The following is a 12,013-nucleotide window of genomic DNA, read 5'->3' on the forward strand; positions in this document are numbered from 1 at the left end:
AATCACGAGCATTTGTTCACTGCCACAGTGGAAAGAAGGGGTGAGACTTTTGAGAGAAAATACAGAAAGCTTATTTAGAAAGAGGTCTGTTTTATTCGGGAAGACAGAATCTTGCTGGGAAACCTTTTTGTTCCCATCTGAAATCCAAAGGTTAAGGTAAACAGTAGATCTAGTAAAATGTCCCCAGGGATTGAGATGTCCCCTTGCCTGGAGAAGCCATTGAGCTCAGCAAGGCTAGAACTAGAACCAGCATGTGAACAGTGAGGCCCTGACAGCATGCTGCTGGGTGGAGAGTCTAAGGATTCGTGCGAATGTTCTCTCACTGCCATAACACATTAGCACAGACTTAGCTTAAAACAACACAAATCTACTATATTGCAGTTCTGTGTGTCAGAAGTTGGGCACAGGTCTTACTGGGTTAAAATCGAACATTGACAGGACTATATTCCTTGTGGAATCTCTGGGTAGGAGACTTTTTCTTGCCTCTTCTCAGTTTCTTCTTCTTCTTTTTTTAAATGTTTATTTACTTATTTTGAGAGAGAGAGAGCAGGGAAAGAGCAGAGAGAGAGGGGGAGAGGGAATCCCAAGCAGGCTCCATGCTGTCAACACAGAGTCCGACATAGGGTTCGATGTCACAAACCATGAGATCGTGACCTGGGCCGAAATCAAGAGCTGGACGCTTAACTGACTAAGCCCCCCAAGCGCCCTGCCTCTTTTCAGTTTCTAGAGGCCATGAGCATTGCTTGGTTTCTAACTCCCCTCGTTCCATCTTTGAAGCTAACAAAGGTGAACTGAGTCCTTTTCACATCACACCTGACCTTCTCTTCTGGCTCCCTCTTCCACTTAAGGAAACTTGTGTTTATATTGGACCTACCCAGACAATGCAGGATGATCTCCTATCTCAGTGTCCTTTATTTAATCACAGCTGGTATTTAAATGTAATCATATAAGGTAAAATTTTCATAGGTCTTAAAAATGAGGACACAGACATCTTTGGGTGAATGTGTCATGCTGTCTACCACGGTGTTCACAGGCATGATGCCTAACCTAGCGGAGACAGATGGCTCTAGAGAAAAGTGGTTACCTCACGAAATAAATTCAAATTTTGGGCAATAAAAAAAGTAGCTCAACTTACCACAGCCTAGTGGTTACTTAACAATGGGTTCAAAGAGATGAGTACAAGGGAAGGGGACAAGAGGTTAAAAAAAAGGCAAAGAGCAGTGCTTTTCTGCTATAGATTGCAGGCCATTAAAGGGAACAAAGGCACAGAGGCAGAGAGAGAAGTACAAGAAGAAAGATGACAACAGCTGAAGACCCACCACGACAAGCTTGAGGATAGACAATAGAGTGGTCTTGTACGATAGAATGCGATTTAGTAAGCCTGAGAGCCCAGCCCAGCTCCCATACTTTAAGAGGCGTTATTATTATAGGAGGAATCACTTATCCCCATGATGCAAGTATAGAATCCACACAAAGAACTATGCAAAAGAGACTAGAGATTTTGACTACAGTCCGTTTTGGTTTCAGGGGAGAAAAGCAATTTAAGAAGAAGGTATTAGGTAGATATTATTACATGTATGTGAACTTAGTCAACTGCTCTGTTAGTGCATTTACTTAACTAATCTAAGCCCTGAATTAAAGACATCCCTATCTATGATGACTCTATCTATGAGGATCTTGACTACTCTATTTGGAAAGTAACATAGGGGCAGATGCCTTGGCAGGACTAAATGTACACCAAATAAAAACAACAGCCAGGAAAATGCTACTTAGGATAGATATAATTTGCAGAAGCAATTGATCCTTTTAAAATGGTAGGTTTATTTCTGGTCTTAACAGTCTGACTTTTGATGGCAACTAAATGTATCTTAGTAGTACAATTTTATTTTTTTAAAAATGTTTACTTATTTATTTTGAGAGACAGAGAGCAGGGCAGGGATGGGGGGGGGTGGGAAGAGAGAGAGAGGGAGTGAGAGAATGCCAAGCAGTTTCCATGCTCAGCGCGGAGCCCAACGCAAGGCTCAGTCTCCCAAATCCTGAGATCATGGCCTGAACTGAAATCAACAGTTGGACACTTAACCGACTGAGCTACCCTGGCACCCAGTAGTACAATTTGAAAAACAATGACTTTTGATCATTGTAAACTTCACAGGGTTCTCCGTTAAGAGGAGACCCAAGAGACAATTTAACTGTTTTCTCCCAAACTAAGAGTTTTTCAAGAAACAGAAAGACATTTCTAGTTGCTAAGAAACCTATTTTTAATGTGACCGCTGATAAACAAAAGTCTCATAAATGCATTCTAATTTTTGGATGTAATTATGATATAGTTTCACTTCTATTTTGACAATATATCTTACCATTTTTATGACTTAAATTCCTTAATGAATTTGCTATTTAAGTGAGTAAGCAAATAAATTTGAATCTGGGCAGTCTTTTCTGAGTCTCAAGAGAGAAAATAAAACAAATAAATTAAAATGCACATAATTACAATACAATAGAATTGTTTGTAATAGTCTCCAATCCACCGGCCCTTTAAAAACTAAACAGGAAGTTTCAAGCAATATGTTTAAATAGAACACACTTTGTATTGACTCACTTGTATTGTCTGCACTTTTGATCACCATTTAAGAGAACATGGCTTCGGGCCAGCTATAGAACACACAAAGACAAACCTTTAAAGACTCAAATGATGTTTTGTCAAGGAAATCAAACACCTAGCCAAAGGGCATCATAAATAAATTTGATCTCTTTTCAAGGGGTGTCCCCCCAACTAACAGGCCATTAGAAAGCCTCTCTTCAATCCAATCCACCCAGAGAGGAAACTAATTAAACCCACTCCCAGATAAAGTTGATTAGTCTGGAAGAAGAGCTTCTAGCTGGGAGACAGAGACTGAAACACTGAGCCATCCCAGCCATCCTGTGGAGAGAAAGCTACGGGGAAGTTCTTAGGTTTGGACATAAAAATGATTCAATAGTGAAACTGAGCCAAGCCGCTGAGAACCCGTGTCCTTCTCTGTATCAGAAGGAAAGAAGGTGCGAGCTAATAGTGGGGCCACGCATGCCTTTCCTGTACTGCACCCATTTTATTTGGAGAGCTAACACTTTAGGGACATTTTGGTGCAGTGTGATGCCTCTCAAATGATATGCGGAGCAGATTAGTTTTTGTCTTGCTTGGCTTTCCAATCTATCATGGCCGATACTTCTATAAAATACCATAGAAGTGTATTACTAAATAGGAAACAACAAAGACACATGACTTCTAAGCCTCAATCTTTTATTATTATATTCAACAGGTGTAAAATTACTGTTCAGTTGCTCTGAAATGTCTATAAACACTGACTCTCAATTCCTGGAGTTCTTTCTTTGCAGACCAGCAAGGGCCTACGGACCACACTGGGTGGGAAACTACTGTGAAGTATGGACTTTTGTTTTAGACAGACTTCTGTTAAGTTCCCATTTGTCACTTATTATCTGAGTAACTTAGGAAGTTGTTTAACTATGTATAAGAGGATAAAACCCAGAATCAGCATGCGTTCCTAATCTTACTAGGATCATGTACAAGATCCATTTTGTAAATGTCAAAATACATTGATACCTGAATTCCTGTGTTTGTTGCTGCCACCTGAAATTGTTATCAGAAGACAGACCCTCTCTAGGTTTCCCCATTTCTGTTAAGATATCATTTAATTCATCGCAGATGCTAACGAGGCCAATGCTTGCTAACAATGCATTCCAGGAAAGGTCAAAAGTGAAGAATGATGGTTTTGGGTTGGGAGACTGGAAAAAGTCTAACCGCAACCACAACAGTAGCCAAAATGAGTGACTCAAGTTCCCAGATGATGTCTAAAGTTACCTCAGGCTGACCCAAGGGGTGGGTCACTGGTAGTGAAGAACTCAATAAATATTCGTGAAATGGATTCTGGAAGAGTCTTTCTGAGTAGACAACAGATGTGTCCATGGGGTGGAAACATAGGTGATATGTTACTTCTTGTGCAAAACTGTATTTATTTTACCGTCTCAAGCGTGTTATCTTCAAATGTACTATCATACACACCGGCCCACTCCCTGGGCCAGCTGTTTTCCAAATACTTTTAGCCATGAAACCTATCTTGAAATGCAACCTTAAATTGAGAGCCCACTGTATAAAACAGATGGAATCACACTCGTGTGAGTTGAAGAGGTGGAAGAATGAGCGTTTTTCCCATTTTGTCTTCCAGACTGAAAAGGACAAAACAAAGCACGATTTGAAAATCTTGGCACTAAAATTCTACTGCATTCCATAGAAATTCCAAACAATGAGGCAAAAAAAAAAAAAAAAAAAAAAGGCAAGTTGCACTGTTGCCTTAGCTTTCAGTTCTCCATTGAGACATCTCCAAGGTACTGCCACTCATTGATCCTGCCTCGTTGCAGTCCACTGCCTCCTCGCCCTGGACAAGACCATCTCTCCCCATCTCTTCTGTCTCTTTCCTTGTCTCTGTGCATTCTACCCTTAATGTCCACTCTGCCACAAATTAGCATACTTTCTTATTTAAAAACCCAAAACAAACTCAACCCAAGTGTTTTGCTGTATTACTAGAGCCTGAAGGGTATAGTGGACCAAGAAAGGTTTGACAAGTTGTATACCTTCTCTCTTTCCTGTCTTAGTCCTCAGCCTTGTCTCCTTGGAGCATCTAAGGTGCATTCCTCTTGCCAACGACTGTTCCTGCATCAAGAGAATAAACATAACATTATAATGACTGGACTTGTATCTATTTATTTGAGGGATAAAGTCTCCATAAAATTCTAGGTCTATAGGTCCTCAGAGTATACACTAACTACTTCAGGTACAGTTATGGGTAAAGGCAAGGTTTATAGAAACCTCACGCATTTAGGGATTTGATCAAATTTTTCTTTTTCTTTCGGAGCTCTTGGCTTTTAGTATATAACCATAACAGCTCTTGTAACACAATAACCTCACTATAATAATATATATAGGGGCGCCTGGGTGGCGCAGTCGGTTAAGCGTCCGACTTCAGCCAGGTCACGATCTCGCGGTCCATGAGTTCAAGCCCTGCGTCAGGCTCTGGGCTGATGGCTCGGAGCCTGGAGCCTGTTTCCGATTCTGTGTCTCCCTCTCTCTCTGCCCCTCCCCCGTTCATGCTCTGTCTCTCTCTGTCCCAAAAATAAATAAATAAATAAATATATATATATATATATATATTATATATATATATTATATATATATATATAATAAATGTTAGTGAAATCAAAACACCATAGTTACATGAATATTCCAGAAAAATATACAGATGACAGGTTCATTGTGTGCATTCAGGATAAGTTATTTCTTCAAATGAATAACATAATATAATCTCTCTGTAAGTTATGCCAGCCATGTTCTACAACTTTATAAGACAGTAGGATCTGAGTCAATCTCATACTCATGTTTTTAATCCAAAATGTTTAACCTTGCCCATTTACAATGCCATGCTTTAGGAGCACATAGCAAACAAGACTCATTTCCTTTCTTAGACATTATCTTTAATAATTTCTGAACTTGCTGACACATAAACAGTATTACTGTCAGTCTTACCAATAATTCTCTTCTAGAGAATTTGTTTATGTTAGAATGGAGATACAGAAATCAAATAACAAAATATTAGGCAAGTAAATCGATGCCTTCAAAATAGATTTCTTTCTATTCAGAATTTGGGAAGACGATTAAAGAAAAATTCTATCTAACCTCTAGGAGGTTTTTTTTGTATTGCTATATATCAAAACCCTTAATGTTTTCCATGGAATATTGATATGTTATATCAGTTCTATAAATCCTATCTTGATAATTTATTATTTTAAGAGAATGTTTGGTTGCAAACAAATTTAAAACATGACCAAATACCCAATTGTGAAAGACTGGAATTTTTAGAATTGTTCTTCAAATAAACTTGCTAATAAATACGGATTACTTACAGGAGATGAGAAAAACAATGTGACATTAACCCACAAAAGAACACCCATACCGTTGAGCAAGACCAAAGACTGTTCTGCAGCCTGTAGGTGCTGAATGGAGGAAGCTAATGAGAAAAAGTGATTGTGACAAGCAATTATGTCACCTATGTGAACAGCTTAATTTTCTAAATTAGCCACTTTGATAATTATGACATCTCATTTGTCTTTTAATTCCATGAGCCCTGAAGTTTACCTTTGAATTTTTCCAATCAGATGAGAGTCTTTGATAAGCCAAGGGTCTATTATGTGTCTGAAAACTTCAGATTTCAGGCTGATTGGCCTTGCTGCTGGCTTCAACCAGCACAAATGGCTCTCTCCATAAGGGCTCTCAAACCTTGCTTTCCTCGCTTCTGTTTGCAAGAGTGAGAGAAAAATGGGGAGGGGAAGAAATTGCAAAGCAAATTAAGTGTCAACAGGACCAAAGAGAAAACTATTCAACCTACTTCAGAGGAAAGGCAAACTGTTTTTCGAGTATATTAAAAATCACTTCAGCAGTGTCCATTTTGCATGCATGCCCCCAAATTACCAACCTAATTACAAATTATTCTGGTGTACTCACTGAAGCACTTAGAAGATCTTCAGAAGACTACAAATTCTTGTTTTTATTGCACTGACTTGGGAGATGTACAAAAAAGTTGGGACACCTATAGCTAAGTATATTAGGAAGATTATTTGAAAGAAGAATCCCAATGACCACTGACAACTGGATTTCTGGAGAAGAGTCAGATATAAAATTATGATTGAATTGAATCATACTGATTGAATCTGATTGAATCAATTTCAGGAACTTTGGTATCAGTTGTGACCTCTCTTACTTGAATGTGTATGTACTGAGGCCAAGAAATACCAAACCAGATGCAGGAGTAATTGGTTTACTCCATTGACAAGGACATGCCCGTATGTCCCTTCACAGGTAAGGTCTTAAGATGAGGTTCAGATCAGAGTGTGGTAGCACTTGGTACCAGAGTGTGAAATACTTGGAGAACTCAGGAAAATTGTTTTAGCCCCTCACATTAAGGCAGAGCCATGCAGTTTGTGTTAATAGGGCAGTGGCTTAAGGATGTGGCCCTCAGGAATCAAGAGATGACTTGACTGTTCACACACACACACACACACACACACACACACACACAATCATACACATGTGTATATATATATATTGCCTTATATCCGACCATGTCCTAAGTGGATATTTCTACTCTCCATGTATTTGGAAGACTGTATATTATCCTTTCCTTTTTTTTTTTTTTTTTTTTTTTTGAGAAACAGTGAGAGACAGAGCATGTGAGCAAGGGAGGGGCAGAGAGAGAAGGAGACACAGAATCCAAATCAGGCTCCAGGCTCTGAGCTGTCAGCACAGAGCCTGACATGGGGTTCCAACCCATGGATGCAATATCATGACCTGAGCCGAAGTTGGACACTTAACCGACTGAGCCACCCAGGCGCCCCTTCTCCTTTCCTATTCAGGGCTACCCTCCTAGCTTATTTTAACCTGATTTCCCCAAGAAAAAGAAAGTTTTTGTGCATATTGCTGGGCTACATAATAGGATAAGTATTAAATTAATTGCTTAGAACAAGTAGTTCCCAAACCTAACTGATCAAATTTACCACCCACTTCCCCCACAAAAAAAGACACCCAGGCACAGTCAGCCTTAAATGGGGAATCTCGGGCATCTGCAGTTGGTCTGGAACCCTTCTGAGTCTTTGGAACTGTGTCTAGATATTCTTGGACTCACGCAGAACTCTTACACCTGTGACCACACAGAATATAGGAAGTGTCTTGTTGGTTAAATCTCCAGGAACACGGGGCAGGCCAGGAGCCATGACCATGGCTGAGATCAGAGTGCGATTTTCTGCTGGAAAACCAGCCAGCTACAAAGAGTCTGGATCAAGACATTTTTTTTTTTAAAGCAATCCATTCTTTCCTTTTTTAATATATAGAAAGCTATAAAGCCTCTTTACGAATCTATTTGTCAAACTTACCATTAGTTTATCATTTTTTTAAATGGAGTGGATTCTCAATATTTTTTACCAAGATATAATTTACATACAGTAAAATTCATTTTTTTAAGTGTATAGTTCTGTAATATTTGACAAATATATATAATTATATAACTAACACCACAATCAAGATATAGAACAGTTCTATCACTATATCAATTCCCCTATGTCTCTTTGTGGTCAATCCCTTACTTGATCCTCAGTCCCTAACAACCTGTGATCTGTTTTCTGGCCCTGGAGTTTTGCTTTTTCCAGAAAGTCATGTAAATGGAATCATATAATATCTACCCTTTTTGACTTGTCATGACGCAATTGATTTTCATCCACTTTGTTATGTGTAGCAATAATTCATTCCTTTCTATAGTTGAGTATTCTTCTGGTGCATTGCTGAACCATGGACTAAAGGGACAGTTACGCACTGAAGGACATTAGGGTTGTTGGCAGTTTTTGGCCACTCGATGCATTCACGTATTTGAATCAGAATTCATCAGAGATTCCAGATTCTAGGATAAGTGCTAACAATTTCATAGGTGCTCTTCCCACGGAATGAATCATCTCAGCCCCTGACCTCTGCTTTCCTTGGATACTGAATCTTCCAGGTCTCCAGGAGAAACTTCCTTTACTTTTTGCACACAGCTTAAAATCCACATTAGAGAAAATCTCATTATCTTTTGTTTTCCCAGGCTGAAGTCTCTACATACTAACAAATAAAGAGATATGAACAAGTCTATGGTATTTGCTCATTGCCTTAGCTACATTTTTAAAGGAAATTTCTTCCTTACTTGTTGAGGTTCCCCACAGCTTGAGCTTGCCTTTCCTCCTTTGCACATGTGGCATGGGGTAGAGTATGCCCTTGACACTTAAATAGATGGATCCAGAGAGAGACATTAGTTCTTACTTTGGTTTAGTGTGTTTTCAAGTTCCAGGTAGTATGAACATTTTACTGTGTCTGAAAATCACATAAATGACAGCTAAGAGAGAGAAAATGTCTACAGAGAGTGCTCATGGATACATGGGGAAATTTTGAGGTCAAAGAATTTATCTAGCCTCTTTAGACCTTTAAGAAAAGGCAGTGTGAGAAAATTCCAATTAAAAAACTATGTTTATCAGGTTCTGGGTAGTCATTCCATAATCGCCATGTCTTTCAGAAAGCATTTGCCCTGGTTTTCCATTGGGAAAGCAAACTCTCCAGTTCTTCCAGTGCATTTAAAATGACCCCCTTCAGCCACCTATTGCATCAAATACGATAAGGCATGGCTTCATTTTTGATGCCAGTTTTATTTTATTGGAGGGTAATGACTACCCATCGTCTATGTATTTGGGAATGGAAGCTATAAGGGGCAGCGGGAAATAGTGAGGCCTGTTAATTTTTTCATGAGATCATTTTTTCCCTTGACATGCAATTTGATGCTTAACAATTTTTCTGAAAGTCAAAAGGAGTACTACGTTCCCTAATTTTCACAGTGCTATAAATAGCCCCTCACAAAGCATAATTGTATAAAAGAGATGACACTTCTTTATGAAAGAATTTCCACTGGAAAGATAAAAGGAGGTCAGAACTCTTATGTGAGACATGTATTTTCAAGTATTCATAAAAATAGAAATCATCAGCAGTGGGAAAATTCTTCATGATAGACAGTCACACATAAGATATTGGAGCCAAAGCCATTTTCACAGGCGCCAACTGTAGTTTGAATGGAACCCAGCCAAGAAGCGGCTGCTGGGCATTTAGCTCAAGTGCCAATAAAAGGGAAGAGTACACACACACACACACACACACACACACACACACACACACTCCAGCTTGTAGAGGTATTTGCCAGAAACATTTTCGGGCTTCTGCCATCTGGGTCCTGCAGCCATCAGTCAGGTCCTGTGGTGACTCCAGCTGCTGAGTCCTGCTCCTAAAGGTGGAATAATGTGGGAAAAATGAAAAAGAAAAAATTAGGAGAGCACCGACAACAGCTGGAAGGATCAGCGAGCCGGCATTTAGATAACATTAAGACTCCGATTCATTCGTCATGACTTTGATGCTGTGAAAATATTAAGATGTCTGCTCAGCTTGAAAGTGATTACACATGCATTTTTATTGTTTTTATTATTTATAAATCACCAGAAATGGATAGGACGATTTACAAAACATTGATAAAGACTAGGACTCTATCCCACTAGGTTTTTGGGCTTACAAAAAAAAATCATATATGTATATGTGTGCATATATATATGGACACACAACACATCATCAATTATTTTAAAAATCATTTGTGGTGATGATATTGAGCCACCATGTATAAGTCCTTACCATGTGCCAGGCACCAAGTGAGGTCTTTACATAAACCCTTTATTTTAAGCTTTACAACACTCCATGAGAAAAGTATTCTCGGCAGCTTCATTTTGCAAATGAGTGAACTGACCTTAGGGGATGAAGCTGTTTGCTCAATACCCCACAACTGGTTTGAGAGAGAGGTGAGACTTGAATCCAGGTTATGTCATATATTTTGTAAAGTTTACTTATTTATTTATTTTGAGAGAGAGAGCAAGTGCATGTGCACACACACACAGTAGGGGAGGGGCAGAGAGAGAGAGAGAGAGAGAGAATCCCAAAGAGGCTCCAAGCACTGTCAGTGCAGAGCCAGATTCGGGGTTGTATCCTATGAACCAGGAGATCATGACCTGAGCTGAGACCAAGAGTCTGATGCTCAACTGACTGAGCCACCCAGGCACCCCCTGGTTGTATCATATTTTAAAACCTGTGTTCTTAACCTCTGCTATACTGCCTTCCATGAGACTGTGCTAGGTCAGACCTCCGTAGCCTAAAAAGGTTTCTGTAACCTGCCAATATTCTGAATATACAATGAGGGTCTGATAGAACAGTGGAGCATGGACAGCCATTGTTCTGGCATTTCCCATGCAAATAAGTCTCTTTCACCCACTTCCACATGAGATTGCTCTATTATATGGCCCTCTGAGGGTGCACAAATCAGATACCTCCTCTGGATAATGATGATTACATTGCCCCAGCATCCCACGTCCACACGTATATGGACAAGCATCCAGCCCTTGGACAACCCAGTTCTCACAGAGGATGAAACATGGCTGCTCGGTTCTGTTTTCATCCTTATGAGGATGCGTGTTAGGGCTGGAATGGAAGCTGAAAGTTAAGATTATTTGCTGGCAGCAAATGTTGTTCTCTTTTGGCTTCAAGTATCTGTGCCCTCTCTGTTGATTACTTCCTGCCACACTCTCAGTTATTACATGCGACAAAATTGGGGGTGGGGGAGGAAGAGGAAAAATCTGTGTAGGGTCAGATTCTCATTCACCTCATCACTTGGCTCATTTCTTCCAAACTCAGAACTCTCTCTGTCATCAGGCCGAAAGGGAACCTGGGGAAGTGGGACAGGAGGACTGGGCATGCAATAACTTAGTAGAACTTCCTCAAAATTTCATCATTCATACCAGAAAGATTGTGTCCTAGTTTTATTGAGGAGCAATTGGCATACAACGCTGTTGTAAGCTTAGGGGGTATAGCATGATGGTCTGATTTACATATACTGTGAAATGATCACCACAATAGGTTTAGCTAACATCTATCTTCTCATATAGACACAACAAAAAGAGAGAAAAAAAGAAATGGAAAAAAAAATTCTCCTTGTGATGAAAACTCTCAGGATTTACTCTCTTAATGATTTTCCTACATATTGTGCGGCAGTGGGCTAGAGTCAACATGTTGTACGTTACGTCCTAGTACTTGTTTATCTCACACCTGAAAGTTTACACCTTTTGACCACCTCAGAAGTATTTCTTATGGAGTAATATTCCTGTGCTTATGAAAACATTGTGTGCAGCTGAACTTGCCTAATCTGTGATCATTTTGCCTCTCTGAAGATTTGAGGCAAGGGTATTATGCCATTATAATGTTAAAACGCATCAGTGACTTGATCATTTGAAATGCTTTAATAAAAATGAACTCTGCTAGCTGATTCTGATTATCCAGCGCCAGACTTTTTAGGCTTTTAAGACATTT

This window comes from Puma concolor, chromosome A2, assembly GCF_028749965.1.
Source record: "Puma concolor isolate L17-30 chromosome A2, mPumCon1.1.hap2, whole genome shotgun sequence".
Classification (NCBI taxonomy): Eukaryota; Metazoa; Chordata; class Mammalia; order Carnivora; family Felidae; genus Puma; species Puma concolor.